Below are 23,966 nucleotides of genomic sequence, written 5' to 3'. Positions count from 1 at the left end.
GGTAGCTTCAGCTAGTTTAGACTTGCTGTACTAGAATCAGCTTTTTATTGCAATAAGTTGCATGTCTTCTGTTGCTAGAAGAAATGAAACCTGTCAAGTGACTGTCTTCAACTTATCACGAGGTTTATATATTGCCATAAAAGTAACTGCAGTATAATGTTTCTTACTTAACTTTTCCTAAGTTATATTCCTATGCATATGTCTTCTTAACAATAAAACGTTGTCCTAGATAGGAAAGTCCGCACCACTGATTGAAAGATTAAAAATAATTGAATTTACACTACAAGTAATTTCAATCTATTTTCAGGTGGTTTGCATGTAAGTAAACAGTTTTAGTTGGAAGAACAGCTGAATACTTACTAGTCCATTTGTACAGTAACTATATAAAGACGTATGACGCTTGTCTAAAAATCGCAGCGGAAATGGGACGCACTATACGTTTGGAAAGACGGACATTTGGAGACACGATTAATGGAAAAGATAGCCGAAACTTTTTAACAGTTCTAGTGAGTGAAACGGTGTTGTTAGAAAAACAAAAGTCCTAACGGATGGACGCTCATTTAATAACCTCATCAATTAATATATATATGGAGACCGTTACAGTCATTTCTCATGCAACGTCGTTGATAATCCAACATAAACTGAGCTGCCAAATGCGGGCTTTGTCGCCTGCTAATCTAAAAGAACGTCTAGCGAAAACTGAGTTAGGTCCCTCTACCCAGACGATATCACAGTAATGGTCCCGAAGGGGGTCGAATCCCAAGAGGAACACTCCATTTGAAAGAAGCGACATCAACTAAACGGGCGCCGTTAGGGGGTGATATTCGTTAGCGAAAATGTATCCACTGCTACTCCTTGAATAGAATTACGAAAATACAGCTTACCATAAACGTCTACAATTTATTGAAATATCATGATGATGGTACATGTGGGATAAGATTCGCCCCACCGATGTGCCTGTGCTCTATACAGGAAAAGGCAACAATCCCTTGACAGTTTAAAGAAGTTGAGCGTTTTCATTTAATATCTCTATAAGTATTGGAAACAAAATGTAGTAAAAATATGAGTAAAATTATAATCCGTTGAAAGACTGTAATCTCACTCCGTATAACCCTATCATCTAATCATGAACAGGAGCAGAGACGATAGTGGGAGATACAAGCGGCGAAAGGTAGCCATTCTATACTGGGCCTGAAGAATGTGATAGATGTATGAATTAGCGTACGTATCAAACAGTACGTTTACATAAATAGTATCAAAGTAATTATTACGTCTCTATATCGATTTCGTGTATAAATTTGCTCGTCAAGGGACCAGAGCCAGCTTCATCGAGTGCTCATGTGAGACGATATTTACATTGTGCTAGCCCTGGTCCTCTGTACGAGCTAGTGCCATGGCTGCCCTACATCGGCTTGCGGGACACTGAATCTTCCAAAGGACTCCTGCTATAACCGAAACTGTTACATTAAATTCTGTCTATCTTCGTATAAAGGTCACCAGTTGGTCACTTTTGATATGATGCTTACTAAACAAGGGTCGGGAATAATACGAATTCGAAGGGCGGTAGTCTCTCTCTGTAAAAAGTGCCTAGAGATTAATTAGAAACTTGCAACGCGTAGTAAAAGTTGCATTGCGTTTGCCTCCATATAGTAACCTGCTTTTTTTACACGAGAAGCTAATGTTTGAGAAATCGTTATTTTCAATTATTCAGTCAAAAAATTGATCGTTAAAAAATTACTTCGAAACAAAATATTTATTAAACGAAGTTCAGCAAGTTTTTAAGTTGAACAAAAAAGAAATGGATAGCAGAAGTAATCTACGAAAGATTTATATTTGTGTGCGTCATGTCAATAACTGATGCCACTAGTGAACGCAATTTGTCTCCCAATACGACGAAAAGGATATATCGCCGATCGAGCCAGTTTCTGCAACTTGAATGGACAATGGCCTTTGGAAATATCGATTTGACCCAGATCGCCGATAACACAAGCTCGTTTTTTGCCTAAGTGCTATACGGTTCTATGCCAGTAAAGATTTTACTGCTCAATCGCTCTCAGAGTCTCTATAGAGGTGCAATTTCGGTCACAGATCCGGGCAAGATCATATTCTCGCGTATAAATACAGGCATACTGGAACAACGACCTCTGGTCGAATCTGATTTCATAAAATAATAAATATCAACTTAATAATAATCATTATTATAGTTAGATAATTTACTGGTCAGTGAACTTTGTAGACAGAAGATTCACGATCCAGCCTACCATGCAGTCATAGAGGAAATACAGAGCCAGGTCTCGAAGCGAGCATTAAGAAGAGATTTCCTCAAACCTTTAATTACCGAAAAAATTAAATTATTAAGTTAACCAGTTCAAGTTCGATATTGAGAACTAATCTGGCAGGCCGGTCCTTAGTCATATTTGTTAGATAGTAAACAAGTCTAAAGTCTAAACAGGTCTAAAGTGCAGGTCTAAGAAGTATGCCTGGCGTAATCAATTTGACAGAGATCAATAGCACCTAAATACTTTTCGATACGGAAATGTATCTATTAAACTGTGTCAATGCGCTACATAAACAAACAAAAAGAAACGCTGTTATTAGACATCTCTAGGCACCCAGCGATACCCAGGCATCCTGCAATTAATAGACATCACCGCCGATTGTAAAGCACGTATCAACTCTGGGTGACCACATTATATAGTGACCCAGTATTTCTAGATATAAATCGATATAAGCAGGTGGGATTTTGAGTAAAAAAGTCGAGTCGATTATAGATGTGACGCGTTCTATTAACGTCATCACCTACAGATGGATTTGACGAATACGGCATGAGCGTCATGGCATGACTTTTCTTCCTCGCCTTAAAGGTGCTTTGACGTCAGCCAGCTTGCGTGTATGCGTTAGCCATTTTTGTACTTTATTTGCTTTGGCGCCGTTATTATCGGAGCTTGCATCGACGTTAGCATCATGGGTGTCACGGACTTCGTTAATTTTTAGAAATCATTTAGTAGGTCGATTGACGGCTCTTGGATTCGCGGCAATGGTTCCGGCCAATGAAAGGTGCTCATTTGCAGAGCAAGCATCGTAGCAACCACGGAGTCTATCTTATTGTTTTTTTTCTTGTGTGTCATCTTTTCTAGACTCCCGTTCTATGTGTTTGTTTTTTGAAGCTACTAGTCAAGTCAATGGCTACTTTTATCGGATAGTGAAATACAATGGAAATGGAAGCTGCATAACTATAGTAGTCGTATACGAGAAATTAAAATAGCAAGTTAGCTGGTCATTTGTTTACTAGTTAGTTGATCACTTACATTTCACAGGAAAAAAACGATTTCACTATTGCCAGATAAGATCAAGGCAGATAAGGCAAAGCTCCTATGGCGGCTGGTTATTGTGAACTGAGACTTTTTTTTTTTGAAATAATGACGACGGTACCCGCTAATAAATTCATTCGCATGCCGGACGTAAGTTTACAGTAAGGGATTACGTGGACGTTTGTTATTTGTATTATAGCAGTAACGACTGACTAGGATCCGCAAGAAAAGTTCTCGACGATATAATCCGCAGCGGCTGATAACGGTCACATCAGATAACTAATTTCAAACGAGCTGATAAGACTTGCTCTAGGGATATTTGTAACGCAATTGGATTCATTAGATGTAATATCATTAATGGATGAAAATAGTAACTTTGCTAACTAACAAAAACCGCAACAAATTATCATTACACAGTTTGCAAGAAAAACACTAAACCTACGATTAGGAATTACGACTGAATTGTTTGATGCCTAGACAAGCCGGTACGCACGACTTAAAATAACAATTATTTTTGCTACGCTGACAACAATAAATTCATTAATACGGCAGTGAAAGTAATCAGTCGGATTACGACCATTGACTCGTCATTTCTGCAAAATCCCTGTGATTATGATAGATGCCGCCATTACTGATAAAATCAATAGCGCTTCTATAATCAACGCATAAAGGGCAGCTGGTCGGGAACTCGACTGCCGACCCCCTAAACGTCAACTAGATTAGAGCTGACGAATTTCTCAGAAGTACGATAAGAGAATTATCACGAATCTCTGTGTGGTAACAGCAGCAACTCAAAAAGGCATGAAAAACTTAGCCAAAATATTCGACATGCATTGTTTTCCTTGAACGATACTGTGGTGCACGTTTGCACGCCATCATTTTTCGGCCACCGTACGGTACCACTAATAAATTTATCTGATGACCTCTAACTTCGTAGCTTTTTTCACTTCAATCACAACGAAGCATCATCGCTCAGTCGACTAACAAGTAACTCGAACTTTCATGCGCAAACTTCTAATGGTACCACTGAATGAACGCGGATTCATTCTATGAAACGGCTTGCGTTAACTGGGTGTGTCCGTTACTACTCGCCTATTATTGTTCTCTATTTCATTATACTTCGAATAATTTTCAGGTGTACTGCAATATGAGCTAGACATACGGGCGAGAGAAACTTTTCTCCTAACTCCGAACTGGGAAGATCGAAACGACGGAAATCTGAACGACGATGATTGAACCCACTCGATATACGGGGATCTCTTCCAGTCTCTGCTGCTTCACTTTTTTTGCGATAAATGATTCTCACACGGTCCGAAAAACGGTCGCTCGTCCAACTCGATTCGTCGCTAAGGTAACCAGGTTTATTTAACGTGCGTGAGGACCCCAGCGCTCAACGACGAACTGGTCATCTATTGGACATCGGGGACCATTTGCGACAACATTACCAACAACATCTAACGCCCGAGGAAAACAGATAAACAACATTATCCCATTCGCTAAGGGTCGCTCACTGGGAGTCTATTAGAATGTCTGGATGACAAGAAATAGCCAATTGCGCGCTTGAATGTCTTACGACTTAACGAGCACTGATTGAACTGGTGCGCATGTAACTTCTGCTGGACCATATGAGACAAAGCTATTATATCGCAATTTCAAGTGACTGTTTCGAAACCAGGCAGATAGGCATCGTTGATTTACTGTCTTGCATGGTTAATTGCCTCCGTGACGCAATCTAACGAGCAACTACCGCGAACCGATGATGGACAATTTCGACGAATGTCATAAAAGGCCCATCGTGTACGTGGCCTTACACGCAGTCTCTCATCAGCACGCTATGCACGCGTCGAGCCGCGGCATGAACACCAGCTGTCCAAATCTATAGTGAAAAATATATCATACTATCTCATTTTGTCGAGCGTCCCCATTTGCCATTGTCACCGCTGAACGCATTGCATACATTCTTGATCGTTTGCTTTTAAGAGGCACGAGCGCACACAGGGCAGGACCTACTCTATTGTACGGGGTACGGCACTCAGCCCCGGTAGTCTCGCGGAGACCTATACCTGTTAACTCTCAATTTCTCTCTATCTTCACTACAGGCCAACTCGGATCCCGTTTTAATAGCAGTGCAGGTTGATAGGCCGATTTTTTCGCGATGGACGTTACAAGCTACGATAGCTATCGTTACGGAATAACAGCGTAAAGGAAAGGCTCGCATGCACTCGAGATGGCTGCGATACAGTTAAGTCAATGGGAAACAAACATGTCGTATTTGCATAAATGTCACGGCGCCGAATACCGCCATAAGGCGCGTTTTGCGACGGAAGCACAAAGGGTCTTTCTTGTCCTGTCATTGAGCACTTGTCCGATTCATGCTGTTGGCGTTATATAGCAGATACAATAAATTGGTAGTACCAATTGCGTTACTCGTCAAAATAGATTGATAAATCAATAACTAACCGTTAGCTAATAAGGAACATGCATATATCAGGCATAATGAAGTGTTGGAAATTTACACCGTAGCCTCTGCTAATCAGCGTTTCTGCAGAACATGCAACATGTTACATTTTTTAGTAAATGTGCCTAGCGTGCGGCTCATAGTCGTACCTGAAGGCAAAGCTAGAGATCTGGATGAAGTCTGAAACATTCTGAGCCGTCGATACCGATCCAGCTTTCTTTGTTTCGCTTGTTTGAAGATAACTGTGAAACAGTCTTCTAGTACCAGCTTTCATACAACCACCACAGTCTTCACCAACCGAATTGGCTGGTAAAAATTAAAAAATACTTAGAATTCAATGCGTTTTGGAATACGCAAACAGGATGGTTTTTGTGATTCGTAATCAGTGGATTCATCCAGATTGTAGATACGTACACACAAACGTATATTCGACGAATGTTTCTGTTTGAACGACTAAGGAATTGATAAAGTACTAATTTAAAAAATGGTGATTGGTCTTGAGGTTTCAGCGCTGCTAGACCATAAGAGGACTGTAAGAATGACGTCTGCTTACCTGTCCTGAATATGGGCGAATTTCTTTATTCAATCACATCTGTCGTGTAGCGTGTATGTTGCTAGTAGCAATTGGACCAACGACCCTTACGGTATGGGCAAATTACGAAAATGCGTAAGTTTTTATTAAAACGGGTAAATTTAACAATGTAACAATCAGGATTTGCCAGTAAAGTGCCTCGATTTTAATAATATAAAAAAAAAAAAAAAAAAAACAATGATTATTTCATTTGAAACTTCACGAAAATGTATATAATTATACTGAATACCTTTAAGGCTAATGCCTTTTCTGAAAAATGTATATATATTGTCCATAACGTTGCATAGCCAGAGCAAATGAAAATTTACTACAGATCGCCTGTGTGATGATGGTCGCGCTGATCGAACTGCTCGGCCTGGAAACAGGTTATACTCAAGGCCTTGATTAGCGAAATTACCAAGGCACGCATACCAACTAGCTTTAACCTGCGGGCGTCCTTACCAGAAGGTCCCTAATATGATTTATGCGTAGGAACTTGAGGGCGTCTTAATCGCCATTGCGCTTCAAAACGACACAGTGGACGATACTTATTTTTGCTCGATGTCCCACTGTTTAGGGCCATTTGAAATACCTCTACTGCCATCACATATTCGCTGTTGAACACTACAGCGTTATGAATCTCGTATAAATAGGACGACCAGCCTTAAGGTTCTTGCACCCTTTCCTATTATGGAAACTGTCAGTATTTCGAATCGATCTCTTGTTCCCGCACAATTTAGAAAATCATGACATACTGAATACTGCTTCAACATTAGCTAGAAGGAAATTCATCCAGTTACTTCTTGCCTCTATTTAAAATGTTCAGTGACAAAGAAAGATACGTTAATTCAACAAACTACCATATAAATCAAATGCTTTCGATTGACCATAGTAATTACTAGGTTTCCAGCTGTAACCATGGTCGGACTTGCATTAGCGATGAAGTGTCCTCTTATGGGGTCACACCTCACTGAATTTTCTTTAATGAAGACTATCTAACGAACGATAGTTTATATGACAGCAGAAGCGCGTGGCATTCTAAAGTCAATCGAGCTCAAAGGGTTAGGAGTAGTGAATATTAGCTCAGGAAAGCATTTGTCGTAACTGATTAACGCCGGACCAAAGGTAAGCTTATCATCGTAAGCGATCACACGGAGGCGATGGTCCAATTGATAAAATGCGATAATGACAGATCTATGCGACGGCTTACACCGACATGGCAAGTAACTCAACCAGTATCAACGCATCTCTGCCTCGCTAACTGTCTGTCGGCAGTAGCTGGATAAAATGAAGTTGAACCATTCGATTACTGATATAATTTATCTAATTTACAGCGTCAGACGTCTGTTCTCAGATTTTAAACAGATGGCTCTGTCGAAAACAACGAAAAATGAATGCGATCGGACCAGGTATTTTTGGTGACGTTTTACATAATGAACATCAAGCCAACGCTAGCAAGCGATTCAAATGACCCGGGGAGCACAGCGAAATCTGAGCAAGACCACTGGAAATCACTTAACAATCTAAATAAAGATTATGTTAGCAAAACAATTTAAACAATTAGTTCCATAAAGGTGTCTTTATTCTTAACTATGAGTCAATGTTTAACGAGATACATCATAACAATAATACTAGGTAATATCACGCTTATTATCCCTGAATAGTATTTCGGTGAATTATTAACGATAGCCTATAAACATTTGGAGTTTTTTTACATCGCGTCAGGGGGGTCGGCTCCTAAAACACAATAGATGTCTTCCCAGTTTTAGGTTTAAACCTTCTGTGGTAAACCTTCTGTGGTCTTTTAAAGCTTAATGACATCATCTATTGATAGTATTTACTTGTCTAAATCCGGACGTGGTTCTCCCGGAAAGATCAGCTAGACTACGATATATTCAAATGGAGAAAATACCACACGGCGAGCATTTGCTTCCGCATTTATTCGTTAAAGAAGTGATTATTCTGGTACATTTAACAGATTAGAACGGAAGTCCTGCCCACGATTCACTGAAGTAAGTTGAATTAGATGCCCATGCACCCTATGATCGGAATTTACGACACCTCTACTAATAATCAAATGAACACGGTTTATAGCCAGTTCTTGGAATCAGATCCGTTTTGTGTGTTTGCTCTGGTTCTGTTGTAAGAAAAACGTAAAATACAATGTCGAATTCAAATGTTTATATTTTAACTGCTAAAGTGCGAAATAAGGCACGTCTTATCTCAATTTCGCACTCAGACCACTCGGCACTGAGTAATCCTAGTTCAGTAAAAGTAGATACGAATCAGTATTGAATTAGCATGTGGCCTTCCGCGATTGCTACGCTTACCTCCATTATTGGTAGGGTGGCAAACGCCAATCGGCGCTGGCGATATTGTTTGTCGGCTGCAAGTCCTTCATGCGTTTCTGACAGAATGCCAAAACAACAGCACAGCCATAATGACCATATTTATCACGAGCTGCTAAATGGTTGGACGATCGTATAATTCATCCTTCAGCTCCACGAAACAACTAAGGGACAACGGTTTTCGGATGAGGCAAAGTAGCGCAAATCAGTTAAGCGTGTTACCATGTTAGGCTGCTTCCTTTCCTCAATTAAATGTTTGCCGTACTTTTGATGCTTGTAGTAATAGCAATGACCCATAAAAGCCCAGTGGCAGCGTTTTTCTACGATCAGCACCAAGATTTGACACCGCATTTGGAATTACCTCTCTGAATTTCAAATTATTTCGTCTAGGATTACGCCGCGTGTGTTTCCGAATGCGCTATATATATATACACATATACAATATATATATATATAGATATATATCAACTCCGTACAATTTCAATTAGTATAACAGCTGTGATCGTAATAGTAACGGTGGCAAAGAAGAGTTAGTTTATTTTATTACCACTGTTATTATGTTTGTATAGCTATGTGAGATACAAACAAACGCACAGACGGACTGCTACCGATGAATTGTTTTTTGCGAGGACTATCGGGTTGTGGATGCCGTCTATCTGGTACCTTTTTGTTTCCGTTTTTTTTTTGCGTTCTAATTACCCGAATACGCGCCGTTAGTGTGAGGTCCCAACGTTGTATTACATTGGCTTTAGTAGCATGCGCCGTTGCTACGAAAGGCTTGTTCAAAGCGGTTTCTACAATGAACCAATTTCAGTGGAAACCTCCTTTTCGTTAGAAACTTTTCGTCGATGACTGCCACAAGCTCGCAACTCCGGCAAGCTCGATGCCTACCTAGTTCTACTAACATCAGCCGCAGTCTGTTCAGGAACTTCAACGCTAGAAGCTCCGCTCAGGAACCACAGTACTGAAACCAAAGAACTACTACGTATAGTTAGTAGTGCTATGAACCGCGAGACACAAGATGAGGAAGCCGAGATCGCCTTTCGGAATCAGTGAAATGATAGACCAACCACCAGCTTTTCCATCCATGCCAGTGCAATTTGTTTAGTTGTGCCAATTCATTTGTTAATGTGTTTTTCTTGCTGTTTTTCCTTTATCTCCGTTGACTTCAGCAGCTTCTGCCTGTAACGTTATCGGTAAACTTGACGGCGGCCGCAGGGGCTGCAGAGGGGGCAGTTGCAGCCGCTTGTGTTCGCGGCTGCCGCTCCTAACTTCGTTGACGCTTAACGCAGCTTCATTCGGGTTGGATTTTTTTCCTGGGCTGACGCTGCGCTCGCCCCGTTGTTTTCTGACGTTTCTTCCGCCTTTCTGCTGACGCGCGAAGAGGTGCTCCGGCTGAGGCGGCAGGTTACGAGAGCTAGATAAGCACGCATCGGCCACGAGATATTGTGTAGACGTTAAGATGAAAGCGGGTGAAGTTCGCGTGGGGCTAATTGTAAATAAGAGCAGATTGTAAATAAGAGTATAAGTTTCCAGGGGAAGGCCAACAGAGGTATGTGCAGTGGGCAACCATTGAAGATAAAAGAAAGACAACAGTATGTAAACAATGGCACATAAACGAAAAATGGCTCTATCCCTATACCATCACAGCCGCAGAAGAATGTTACCTCAGTTGATGTCTATAGAAATGAAGTTGAGTGGTGGGTCGCCAGCAGCATTCACTTGCAATGGAAATTACTGCTGTTCTTGAGACAGCATAATAACAAAAGCGCAATCCGATGGTATTTTATTTGATCCTAAACAACAGATTTCGATTAACGAAGGATTAATATCTATTTCATATGAACTTCGATCAGAGACATAGATTACCGTGTTCGATTGGACCATACATGTAATTAGATGCTGAATTGTATGTCGGTGGGTTGAAGATGCGGTTGCTGTTATGGAGCGCCAGTTACTGTATATATAAATATATATGTATAAAAGAACTGCTTGTTCTGTGTCAGAACCCAGTACATTAGTATCTTGTTTAGATCCTGCTACTTAGAATAAGTCAATGCATAAATGATTAGAAATAATTAAGCGGAGAATTTGTTGCTTTCAGGTCAAGTTTGAAAGCTACTAAGGCACTTCAATTTTTTTGCGGAGATTGAAATCCTGGTGCCGGGAGTCCTGCAATGAAAAGTGATGACCTTACCATGGTGAAGACACATTTCAGCTCCGCGCATACATGTAGCAAGTGTAGTAATGTTCGTGCCAACGCAGCGGAGCTGCAAGGTGGGCTAGAATTAAGAACTCAAATATATTTTTTCAAAATAAACCAGCTATTCTGTCTCGGTTAGAGATCGGCCTTAAATCCTGCGGCTGTGAGCTCAACACCCATTCACCGAATTTCGCCACTGATTTTACTAACTATATTCAGTGACATGAGCCCACAATTTCCCATCTTAATTCCACGAATTTTTATTCCTGATTCAAACATTATATACACTAGACGCAGATTGAGTGAGCATCTGTGATAACAAAAAAAATGTATTTCGGCAACAATGCTTAACGATATAGCGATATTCGTGTGTCACTCTACGTAATCATGATGGCTCAGCCATATTTAACATGAACGAGCCATCACAGATGATTAAATGTGTAGAAAAATTTTGGACCCTACGATTTGGCCTAGACAAGACGTCACCATGGAAAGGTTGCAATCTTGAGTCATTCCATTAAAATGAAAATCGCAAAGTAACTTCAAGCAGTTTCAGTAGAAAACTTTTCCGAAGTGCACATCCACAAAATCCCAGTAGTAAAGTAGAGCAGGAGCTTCTTCCGGGAGATCCCATTGGTCCTCAAATCTATACGATATTCAGTATATTTCTATAGTAAAGAAGAAACAAGCCACAGTGATGCACATTGTGGACTATCTGGCTTTGAGGTCGAGTGGCTTCTGCAGTTTTAGCTGTACTAATGTCCAAGAAGATTGGAAAGTGTTGGACACTCCAGGCAGTCAAGGGTCGGCCGATAAAAAGAATTTACTATACCCCAGTGTGCTCTAGAATGCATAGGATTATGGCAGTGAAGCTTCAGAGAGCGTGCGTCTGGGGACTGACATGATTACCAAAAACTCCCTATGGATTTATGCGGGAACGGTCTGATATGGCTTGTACTGTGCCTGAAATAGTGGTTACTTTGCCTTGAAGCACAAACCGGTTTAGTCGGCCATCAGTTATCGACATATTGAACAAAATGTTGTTTGTTACTAGTAGCAAAATCCGCACTCTTCAGCACGAAAAATTCAGTAAAACGGCCTCCACTACTGACCAGCAGGTTATGTAATACCCAGTATTTGTTAGAATACGCACTGCAGATCCGTTTCGTTATAGATTCAGGTGTGAATGGACAGGAATCGATCAGTAAACTCGCATCTGAATCCATTATGTATGTCACACCAACAGCGTTAATCGAGTCGCAGCTGCAATAGCATGGCATATTAGATCTAAATTGGCTAGATTTTTTTTAATGTTATCTTTTCGTCAATGTTCTTTTTAAGCCTGATCACATGTGTTTGTCATCTTCTATAATGTTAGCGATCTGTTTCAAGACGTTCGTTTTATAAATTCCGTTTACAGACACTGGCCTTTTTTCTAGGCCTGCACCGCGATAACATGAGATGTTAGCCGTTTGCAGTAGACGCTACAGCTGTCACCGTACTGCAAAAGTATGTTTTCTGGATGTACCCGCTTTCTGTTGTTCGGAGTGCTCTTGTGTGTCGGTACGGGGACTACCTCAGGCTCTCAGAAAAGATCTCTTGACATTTAGATCTAAGAAGGGATTTTCGCCATGTCTGAGTTACACTGCAGACCGTAGCGTACTGTGTTTTAGTCAAATCGTTACGTAGAGTTTGGTCTTCTTGAACAATTACAACAAATTCAATTTTTTAGATGATTCAAGTAATAAGCGTCTTTGGATTCCATGTAAACGACCGAGCGGTTTGTCCACAAATGTTACCACTTTAGCCTTTCGGTAACATCTGCGAAATAGAACCGGTTAAAAAAGTTCATTTTTCATTGTTCGGTAACGTGATGAAACACTATGTACAATATTATATTGTTAGCAACTACGTTCGGTCTGCCCATGTACACACAAAATCCATCTGTTTTATGAATTTTACAAACCACGACCGCTGTCTGAAACTTGTTCTGTAATTGAATTTCATTTAAATCGTTAAACTAACTTGGTTTGTAAAAGTTCTTCGTACAGATGCGATATTTACTATCGTGCCTCACGTGGCGGCTGATCGTGGCGGAATTTAACTTATGTGAGCCAGCCGTATGTACAATGAAATCATTCAATTTATTTTCCTAAAGCTGATCTCATCGGAAATGAAGCAAGGACAAGGACAAGTACAGCTCTTGTTTTATAAGCTATAATTCAGACTCCGCTGAAAACGTGATCGGAGGTCGTTGTGATGCTATAAATCGAGATTCCAAAAAAAAAATCTATCTACTAGAAGTCCCTGTTAGTTACAACAGCAGCTAAGGCAGTCGCTAGTTCTGCGTACAAATTATCGTTGATTCTCTCCTCCTATGAACCGTTATAGCAAATATACGATGGGCTAAGGGTCCATTAACGAAAAAATACGAAATGACACAATTTATTCTATCTACGACCAGTTAACGTTATCTGTCCTGGTCGATTTCTCGTATCTGCGGTGGAGTTTGTATTTAGGACAGCGTTACGGAAACACAAACAGCAGCAAACATTTATTGATCTAGGTTAATCGTTGTCCTCATGCTGAAATCCTATACTATATGGATAGCTTTAGAATACCATTAACGAGAACATTTTATGGTTGCGAACACCCCACGATCGATCCTGTGAACAGGCAAAGAGTAATTCTTGTTTGGTATTTTGGAAGTCAAGAAGCTAACCCAAAAAGTGTCCTAATAACCTTGAGCAATGACAAACATCTCTTAGAAAAGTATGTGAAGCCCCATGCCTTAGCCGGGAGACAAATTTCGTGGCGATCTGGGATTGTGGCTGTATAGTATCTATTTCTCATCAAGTACACTTATTTAAAAAGCATAGTATTAGTATAATAATGAATATTATATTTTTAGAAACAATGTTGACAGGGGGCAAGCAGTTTGAGCTAAGTTGGTAATGAATTTCGAGCCATCCGAATTTTGCTAGTATGTATTACGTTATACAAGTTCATTATGTTACTATAGAAAGAAAATAAGGTGAAGACACATTCGGGGAGGTAAACACGTTAACTGAGAACAGAAACCTAGGACCCCTAGTAAGGTTTTGTAAAAGGTAGCACACAACGCTTCAATTACTCCTTTCTCTATATTTACTCGGATCAGAAAACTGAACAATGTCAGCTAAAGTAGTTTGGTCACTTTTCTATTGAGATAAAAGCTAGCAGCGATCTGTCACTGTTTGAACTATTGAAACCTCGACTCCATATATAGTTCCGTATTTGCTAGTGTGCAGTGCTGCAGGAATGTAGTTTAACAAGGAATTTGTTGCCGATGTAGAAAAAATGTTTAAATCAATGGTGATGTCAACCAGAAGTTGGCGCAGAAGACAAACTTGTCCGCTGTGTGACTGGAGAAGGCAAACGTCAACCCTGGCATCTAGTTGCCCATAAAAGAAACGCAGTACTCGTTCGGCGGCCGCTACACCCGGAACGCTATCAATAATGGAAACGCTAGAAAAAAAAAAAGTTTTTTTTTCTTTGCTTAGTCTATATAGACTTCACTCAAGGTGTTTTCTGGCAACATAAGTGTATCATTATTTTAAGGTCAATGACTATAATCATTCAAATACGCTAGCAATATCACAATTTGAATAGAATTTTTTAACCATGGCGTTGGTTGACCGTGTGTTTCATTGCCCTAATTTTCTTCAAGGAATACTAGTTAGACGTTAACAAGGGTTACAATAGCAGATTTGACAAACAGGCTACACTAAATAAAAACAATGTTATTGCTATCATTAAAATTATTTATCGACTAGCAGATGCGCGAAAACTTGCGGCAGAGAGACAGTAGTGGGGTTAGGGATCGACCCAGGTTACGATAACATACATCTAAAATGTACAGCATGTCTAAGAAAAATATAATTCCAAGACGATCATTAATTAATTCATAATAGTTCGTATTACTAAGAATATCAATGCGGATAAAAATGTATTTAGATAAATAACGAAACACTTGAGAAACAATTGGACAGTACGAGAATAGTTTACGAGTGTAGAAAATAGCTGATTGTCGCACCGATGCATGGAAATCAACCCGTTCGACTATATAGCGAGACTAAGGAAAACAATATTGTAGAGTTGTTTGTACAAAAAATTCAGAACGTTCAGTTCTAGACATGCTGCTGAAGTGTGCTCTTGAATGAATACTAATTATGGCGCTTAAGATCTGCCTTGAGTCGATATCTATATACTCAACGCTTACTAATGTGTTTATGTAGGCTACAAAAAATGCTCTTATTCTTGAAACATTGAAACACATAAACTATGAAAAAATGAATGCTAAACAATCTAGTCCGTCAAATTTATAGTTTTCTATATCTTTAATCTCATTGAGATTGGGATGAGAACATCAATATGATGATCGACTGCTTCGAGTGATTATCCTATAAATTTCAAGTGCTTCTGTTGTGTCTGCGTTATGTAGCTGTTGTTCTACATTATTAACTTTAGTATATAGGAATAAACTTTTAGTAAAACCTAATATGGAGCGTCGGAGTGTAGCTACTCATTGAAAGAACTCTGATAATCTGTGGCTTCACCCGTTTTAGTATAATAAAAAAAAAAAAAAAAAAAAACAGAAACGCAGAAGTATCAATGTTATTATTTATTGCTCGTACATATCCGTACCTTTCTTCGGTTTAATTACAGTAATAATATGTGGTTTAACTTAACGTAGCTTCTATCTATGATGCCCTCAATATCTCTTTCGAAGAGAAGATTTTAAAGCATCAGTTAGAGTGAAAATATTCTTAGAGCTTCGTAGCTTACATGAGAATAAAAAATACAATCTACATCTATGAAATCAAGCAAATACAGAACGAAGCTGGAACCTGTTTCAAAGTTTACCTAGATAATTAATATGAAGAACTGTTAATGTCGTCGCATCACGTATGCATTACACTGCCTGTTCTGTTTTAAGAAGTTACGTTAACGTAATAAATATTATCGTTTGTGTACCGTAAAGGTGAACGGAAACGTGTTCGGATCTTGAAAAGGATACGTTGTAAAAAAGAAATCACACGGCGGAAAAATATTCTCGAGGACGGAGATGCTTGAAGCTCGATATCCGCAACAGCTTTAGCGTTACATCAGGCAGAAGACTTATCCGGGATGTTGTAACGGCTACCGATGTATAGGGCGGCAAAGGTTCTGCCCATAGACAACTTACGGTTGGCTGGTTCGAAACTCGCAATAATAATTTTATATATATATATATTCATTTATTTTTTATTATATTTATGATAAAAATAGTTTGATGATAAAAAATTGAAAAGAAAAACTAAATAAAAATATATATATTTTATGAAAGCGCCAGAAAACGTTCCTCTAGGATAGATCACTATTTAGCCTCATCATCATTTCCAAATACTCCTAGATTAAACTACCCGGAGGTTTCAAGAAATCAGAGATTCTACTACACGAGCTATGCGGTAGAATCTGTATATAGATATATGTACACATACCTAGCATCGCTAGACCTATCCCCAGCAAGAAATGTTTGTGGTACTAAAGTAAGAACACTTCGCGTTAATTACTGTAGTTACAAAATCAATTTATTTAATTATTATTTATATAATTATCACGACATCCTTATTACAATACTCCTTTTCACTTGTTATCATAATTACTATATCTTAATATACTATATATTTAATACATGAATATGTCAAGTATTTGCTCGTATTGGGTTGGGCTTTTGTTTGTATGAAATTTTGACTTGAATAGCAACAGTAGTTTAATAATATTAATCACTAGAATGTCCTTATAGGGAGCACGCACGAACTCATCAAAAGACAGGTCTCAATGGCCTTGACTAATAACCAGGTGTACATACACAAATGATGTTTCAGAGTCTGCCGTGAGCCTGCCGTATGCTATTTCTTCTTGTACAGCTGCTACGCGGAATTCTCAGAGCCGGACTAAAATGTGGAAAGCGGTACAGCCATGTACACTCTTTACGTTTATTTTTTTCCAGAATTAACGCCAACACTTGTACGTTAGAAATAATCAAATGCAGGCACAGACCTTCGATTAGAACTAGGTGGCCTTTATTCTGGCCATATCAATATATCTTACTAAGATATAGGGTTAGGAATGTCAATTAGTCTGGATGCAAGCCTGTAGCTGGTAAACAGTTGGTTCAAACATTACCGGGGTAAGTTACATTTTCTGCATACATTTTTTCTATATAGCACGTCTCCTCGAAAACGGAATAAAAATGATTGAATGATGAAGAATTAAATTCAAAAGATATTTAACAATGAACAACGATATAAAAGATCGACAAGAGAAAAGTTGTAAAATCAAATCGGCTACGGCAAATGCAGAGAGACAATTAAAACTCTAAGGTAATATAGAGCCAGGAACATATTACATAATGTAAAGAAGCGACAGGCAAAGAAACTGCAGACATTCAACTCGATGCTTAAGATGGAAAAGGCAGAACCCACGTTTTGTGTACTAACTAATTTTGCAACAATAATATGCCTATTGATTAAACGGAAATGAGAGCTCCCGTACATGGGGCATTTGAGCTGGGTATTACGATTAGAAAAAGAACGTTCAGATACATAGATAACGAGCATGCTGATTAGTCTCCTAAAGGTTGGAGAAGATTATAGACCGTAAGGACGCACACTAACAGTAAATAAATAGCGTTCTTCTTCAAGAACATTTATAACCATAATAATAATCAATAACCTTATCTTAAGCGGTGTAGTAGCAATTTATAAATTGCTACTGGCCAAAGTTAACTGACGACACGGCCCACTCTCAAAGTTTGCCGGCAGCGAACTAACAACAATCCATGAAATGAAGGTACTTCGACAAAGTTCTCGGGAGATCGCTGAAACATAAACATGCGAATATGAACTCTTTATATAGAAAAATACTATTATAGATATACATTGAGGTAGCATATAGCGCATTCAGTCGAGACTGGCACATTCTCTCAAATGCTCATTTTCTTCCTTTTCAAGTTCACTAGGTTTACGATGATGCGCAAAAGTGCTTGGTCTAAATGGTTGGCTGAGAACCGTTTTTCAACAAAATACACACGCAATCATACGGTTCGTCGACGACCGGTAGTTCGAAGTGTAACAGGGTTAGGCTTCCGGTTGTGTCTGTTGTATCGTCATCAACTAGCACGTGTATGTCGTGAACGTTTGTGCGAGAAATCGTGTATTTTGGCAAAGACGGTGGCAGGCCTAAGAGACTCTTAGATAACATGCTATAAAGGTGTTCGCTATGCAATATATGGACATATAGCTCACCGACACGGGGGAACGGTCGTCTAAATCGGAATGATATCCGACCCTATCCCTACCCGAATAATAATAATGTCCGATTAAGGATTATTAGGTTGTTACTACGTAGATAATACAGTGAATGATATCCGACCCTATCCCTACCCTAATAATAATAATGTCCGATTAAGGATTATTAGGTTGTTACTACGTAGATAATACAGTGAATGAAAACTGCCCGTTCATAGTTAAGTAGAAACACCTTCAGCCAATGAGATTCAACTCTGCTTAGCTCCCCAGGACATTGTATCGAAACATTAATGACATAAATTCCTATAAAGCGCCACTCACAAAAGTTAAACTGACCACCTTCGCTGCTACTGCCTTTGGCCACGCTGTTGTTTTCATCACGAGGTAAGAAAAATAATTGATTATCCACCCGCCGGACGCACATCACTAATTATTCGTAGAGCTCTGCTATGTGGTACCATAGTGCTTCGTGCCAATTCGTCTCACCGCGTTAACGGTTCGCGCAGAGACCTTACGTTAAATAGCTTAATCTCCCGCTCAGTCTTCACTTTTCACCGCTTTACCAACGACCGGGCCAATAAATCTCATATAAATTATGTATCATCGTAAGAGAATGAGCAACGGCGGTGAGGGTCTCGTTGCTGGTAATAATTCTCTACTGCTACCCCAACGTAAGGTTCTATGTGCCGCGACTATTAGTAACGTCATCGATGTTGTTACGTATAAGACCGCTACCGTACTTTCGGCCTAGCACAGTGGTGTTCACGCTACCGTAAGTGATTTCCTTCGTCCGTTTCTCTGGTCTCTTCTTAGGCTGAGCTTGACGCCGCCATCAATAACGACCCCCCTGAGCGACGCGTCTTCTCACTCTCCTACTGTCGCCTCCTCCGCCGCCACCGCCATCAATCTTTCTCCGCTCCTTGTCGTTACTGGAGCTGCTGCTGGTAGCATCAGCGCACCCTCCTGTTCTGAGCCCCCGGCCTGCTGGCCGCGTCCGACAAACCATCCGCAAATTCGCCGTCTGATGTCGACCAGGAACGGCGCCAATAGGACCGTAATAGTGACAACACGAAGCAATATCTTCTTCGCGTAAGTATTAGATCAGCAGGAAGTGGCCACTATGATGAGCACCACGGGCTCAGTGAGCGTCCGGATGGGTGACTGGATAAGGTGCTGGAACGTCTTCGGCATCGGGCATCTAAGCTTTATTCACTTCCCCCTTCCTCTCGTTGTTATTCGCACCGCTAACAACAGCAGCAACATTAGCGGTAGTAGCAATCACTGGAGTGGGGTCCGACAACGATATACGAACCCCCCATGAAGCGCTGCGATGGTAGCGGTAGTAACGGCTCGCGTCGTTGGTTCGGTGTTTGAATAACTGAATGATCAGCAGCAGCATATGTTTCTGTGGCATTTCGCAGGCAGTCATTGACTAAAGCTCAGCTACCGAAGAAGCGAGCGACAGAGAGCTTTTCAGTAGTTGGTAGTAGGCCTTGTTTTATCTACACAGCCTCCCACGGGTGGCTAGAGACAGGTTGGTCATGATTGCCGCTGCCGTTAAGGCAGACAAACAAACGGATGTGCGTTTGCTTAGTATAGATAGGCGAACCGACGCACTCGTCTCGGGGATTGCTTCTTACGGATGACACTCGGCAACAGCAGCAACTGTTGTCCTAGTAATAGCCTCAACAATGTTTACAGTAACATGTCGCTAAGCATGGCAAGAGCAAGTGTTGCTGACTGGTTCGTTCTGCAATAAACAGCCCGCCCGAGCCAAAAGGAGCATCAGTAAGCCGCTGTCAACAAACGTAACTAAATAGGGAGCGCGAGGATTGACAGGAGCAAAGCCAAGCGACGGCATGTGGTAAAAAGCAACATCACCGATAACAACAGCAGAAGTACCAGCAGCAGTAACAAACTAAGCAGACTACATCTACATTGACATCAGTTACATGACTACAGTGCAACTCAACATGAGCATGATCAACCCGTCCGTCGTAGCGGCTCGTTAGCGTAATTGCTATAGGGCTTGCTTTGGCCTGATGCAGCGGATATGGATGGATAAAAATGGTTTAGGATACGCCTTTCAGTTTTTGACGAATGCCAACTTCTTCGGCCCTATTCGTACTGCAGTTATAACCGCTAACTCTTCTTGACGCTTATGAGAAAATGCTCGAGAGCTGGCAGAGGTTTAGTTTACGCTGATCGCCGTCGATGGCCCCGGTGTTTGTGACCAGTGTGGAACCAAATTTTGGCAGGTTTCGCCATGTTTAGATGCTGTTGAAAGACTGGCCAGGGAAAATTAAAGGGAATTGTCAGAGTCAGTAGCTATAAACTCGGTAGCCAATACCTCAATTAGTAAATGCAAAGAGGTAACGAAAGCCTAGCTTTCGTAGCAGCTTTTAACGTAGCGAGGTCTGGTCCGCCTTCGGAGGTATTGATAGCACGTCAATCGCTTATGATCATAATTGCGGTCATTTACTGTTCAGGAAACCACCATGATTCGTTTTAGTTGTATGTAAATACGGATATAATCAAATATTGTCGATGAAAAGAATTAAGGCTTTCATAAGCTTTGCCAAGCCGACACAGACGCAAACAGCACGAACCTGCTAAATTCTTTTTCGGTAAACATCATGCCTAAATCCTGCGGTCAATGCTCTGTTATAAATGTACGATAAAAAAAAAAAAAAAAAGAAAAAACTATCCGCATTCGCGTAGTCTCACAAGCAACACTGGTTAAAGCAGGGACAAGTAGTCGCAGAATTGTGGCTGAACAATACCTATTTTGTTTCTATTCCTTCTTCGTAATATTATCGTGATCGATAGTAACACTCTGCACAGGTCCTTTGTCTCTGATCGCAGGGTCAAGCTTTGGATCATCAGCACGCTGACGACAAATCGGCATGCTAAACAGAAATGGAAGAAGATGGCTCGGCCTGTTTTAACGACTATGATTAATTATATGGAGATGCTGCTGGCTATACGTTGATTAGAAGATTGTTATGACGCCGACGACGTAGAGGACGAAACCTGATAAGACACTGAAGTACTGAACTTCGGCTGTAGAACTACTGACGTCTGCGTGGAGACGGGCAGATCTGCAGTGGTTGACACGCTAGAAAGTGTTGTACTGTCGGGCGTCTCCGTCTCTAAATCAGTGAGGTCCGATCGTGAAGAGATCTGCAATGGTCGGTTCATTAGTTGGATTGCTATTATGCTAACCAAAAAAAGTAACAGGAATTCGACCCTCTCGAGTTATATTTTTTATGTCAACCGGAACTACCGCTGGGTCAAAACAAGTTAATTGTATGTTAATCGTACCGATTATTGGGTTAAAGAAGTGTAACTCTCCTTACCAGCTGTACGGGCCTCAATAAGCTAAATTCTAATCGTTACCTACCAAATAATCTGCACATACACCACCGTTTTCCCCAGTCGTGAAAATTGTCTTCCTTTTCAATCGATTTAGATCTGTTAACGAGTTTCTTTACATTTCCTCTAATTTTTCTTTTAGATATTTCTTGAGTTCTAAGAATGGGAACAGCCATAAATGGATAAATCTGCCAAATTCAGGTGTTGGGCTTGTGTAGGAAGCGCATTTTCGTGCAAGAAAAGCACGATAAAGCGGCGACATGATCAATTTGGGTAACGAACCGATAATTTACTCTTCGCGAATTCAAAGAGAAAGGAGATTGGACAGTGCCGTCCGTCAATGTATTGTGCAATCTTCTTAACATTTTCTCAAACTATTGATTAGTAGCAGTTAAACTAGTTAGAATGAATGTACAGTAAACAACTTTCCGATACTACAAAATCATTCTTCGAAGACATCTAGAGTTTTGAAAGAAGCTCGGCTTTTGACTTGGATAGTGCAGCTTAGACTCTCCTTTAAAATCATACTCAAACGATTGTGGTTTTGTTCTCGTTTGATAGGCGTATGCCCATGTCTTTGCACCTGTAACGGTGCATTGGAATGAATCGGAATTTTCTCTGATTGCATTCAGGTTTGCCCGAAACAATTGCTGACAAGTCTGTATTCGAGTCCTTTAGCCGAGTAATTGCTCTGGACCTTCTTGAGGTTAAGTAACTTTTCCCAATTAGTTAACCTGTATGTAATCCTTCCACAGACTCTCTAATGGTAATTCGATAACAGCGCGAACTATTTCGTTTTTCCACGTTCTAGCCCTTACTCGTTATGATAGATCCCCGGAACGAGGATGGTCTTTTAAGACCACCTCGTCAACTAGCCACATAGGCACCACTTGCATGCTTGGTACTGACTCATAGCCTGGGCCTGAAAAGTCTTTTGCAGCACTTGTGAAGACTTGGTTTTTTTTCCACAATAGACAAAATCATTTTTGGCTTTTTGTATTCCGTTTTTGGAAAAAAATAAAGCATGCCCAAAAATCGCTCATTTGAAAGCGCTTGAAAAATACAAATCGCACATTCTAATGCTGTGACATCTCGCTGTAAATAGCAGATAGTCAGCGAAGCGTGAAATCATATGCTGGTCATGAGTTGTCCATTAATCGACGAAGACCAGACATCTTGTTGTTACCTTTTTGACCCATAATTTTTTTTTTTCGCCGCTTGTGACCCTCGGGGCGCATACAAATCCAAACCGCCCATTTGGTAATTGGTAAACATTTTTCATGAAGCCACAAAACAAACGCAACCACAAAGAATTTATATCAACATATATCTTAGGTTGAAGGCGATAGAAGTACAAGAGAATCAAGGTCTTAATCTACAAACACTATTTAGCAGACAAGAGTGGCGGAAATTGAATATCTACGACGAAACGAAGATCCACATACTTGAAACTTCATCTGTTTAGTGGTGCACTCTTCTAAACAAGAACCCTTCAAATGTAGCACTACCTTAATATTCTGAAACGGATCGTTAGTTTCTAACCTGTAGAGGAGATTCGGTCACCTGTTGAGATGGCGACTGATGCAAAGCAGGCGAGCTTCCTCGTATTCTCGTGCTGTCCGATGCCACGCAAGCCACCTTATCTGCCTTCTCACACAGCTTCTGCTTTTCGTTAAAGGCGGTTCCATTGGGGCAGATGAACGTCTGGGTCAAAATCCGTTTCGAGCAGTGATGGTAGATCTGCGCAGAATAGAAATAGTTGTGTCGAAAAGATCTGTATTCACGAAACCGGATATTCTCACCGACAATTATATGCAAAACTGAAGCCGTCTACATAGGAGCACAAGTTTCTGACAACGTTGAGACCCTACCGAAGCTAAATGTTTAAGTTGGTTTGTCAGCAGTAAACTGCATTCAATGTTTTGTTTGCTAATTTGAACTAGATCTATCGCCAAGGCACAAAATAGGGCATTTTCGTTGTTGTCCAGCCGGAATCGCAAAACCATTGCGTTATATAAGCCACCACAGGAAGATCTGTGCCTTCTTCTACATCCAGTAACTTTCCATACCCTGCCGAAGTCCATCTTATGGATTATTGAAGCAGTTATTTTTATTACAGTAATTATTAAAGCTGTTAAGCAACATAACGCATTCACAGAACTTTAGTGAATTTCCCGAATGTATTCGGGTGACGAACGTCCGGGCCGTTCGTATCGTTATAAGGGACGATAGACTTTCCACTTTGCATTGCAGAAAAACCGGCACTATTATTTTTGAACGCTTCTTTCTGCTGGAAACATTTGCATATACGAAACTCTTTGCTGCATAATTGAAGTGAAGCATATCACTATCTTATTCATTAAACA

At 40.3% G+C, this 23,966-nt stretch overlaps 1 long non-coding RNA gene across 1 annotated transcript; it reads right to left on the bottom strand.

The window, feature by feature from the left end:
• Positions 1–16,477: 16,477 nt before the first annotated feature.
• On the bottom strand, positions 16,478–23,337 carry LOC111263693 (uncharacterized). Its single transcript, XR_015312435.1, has 3 exons — positions 23,164–23,337; positions 21,009–21,408; positions 16,478–17,795 (listed from the first exon to the last, which is right to left on the bottom strand). It is a non-coding gene; the product is annotated as an uncharacterized LOC111263693 (long non-coding RNA).
• Positions 23,338–23,966: the final 629 nt, after the last annotated feature.

Source organism: Varroa jacobsoni, unplaced genomic scaffold (genome assembly GCF_002532875.2).
Source record: "Varroa jacobsoni isolate VJ856 unplaced genomic scaffold, vjacob_1.0 scaffold_82, whole genome shotgun sequence".
Taxonomy (NCBI): domain Eukaryota; kingdom Metazoa; phylum Arthropoda; class Arachnida; order Mesostigmata; family Varroidae; genus Varroa; species Varroa jacobsoni.
The sequence above is the reverse complement of the archived record's forward strand: the minus strand, read 5'-3'. Positions and strand labels throughout refer to the sequence as shown.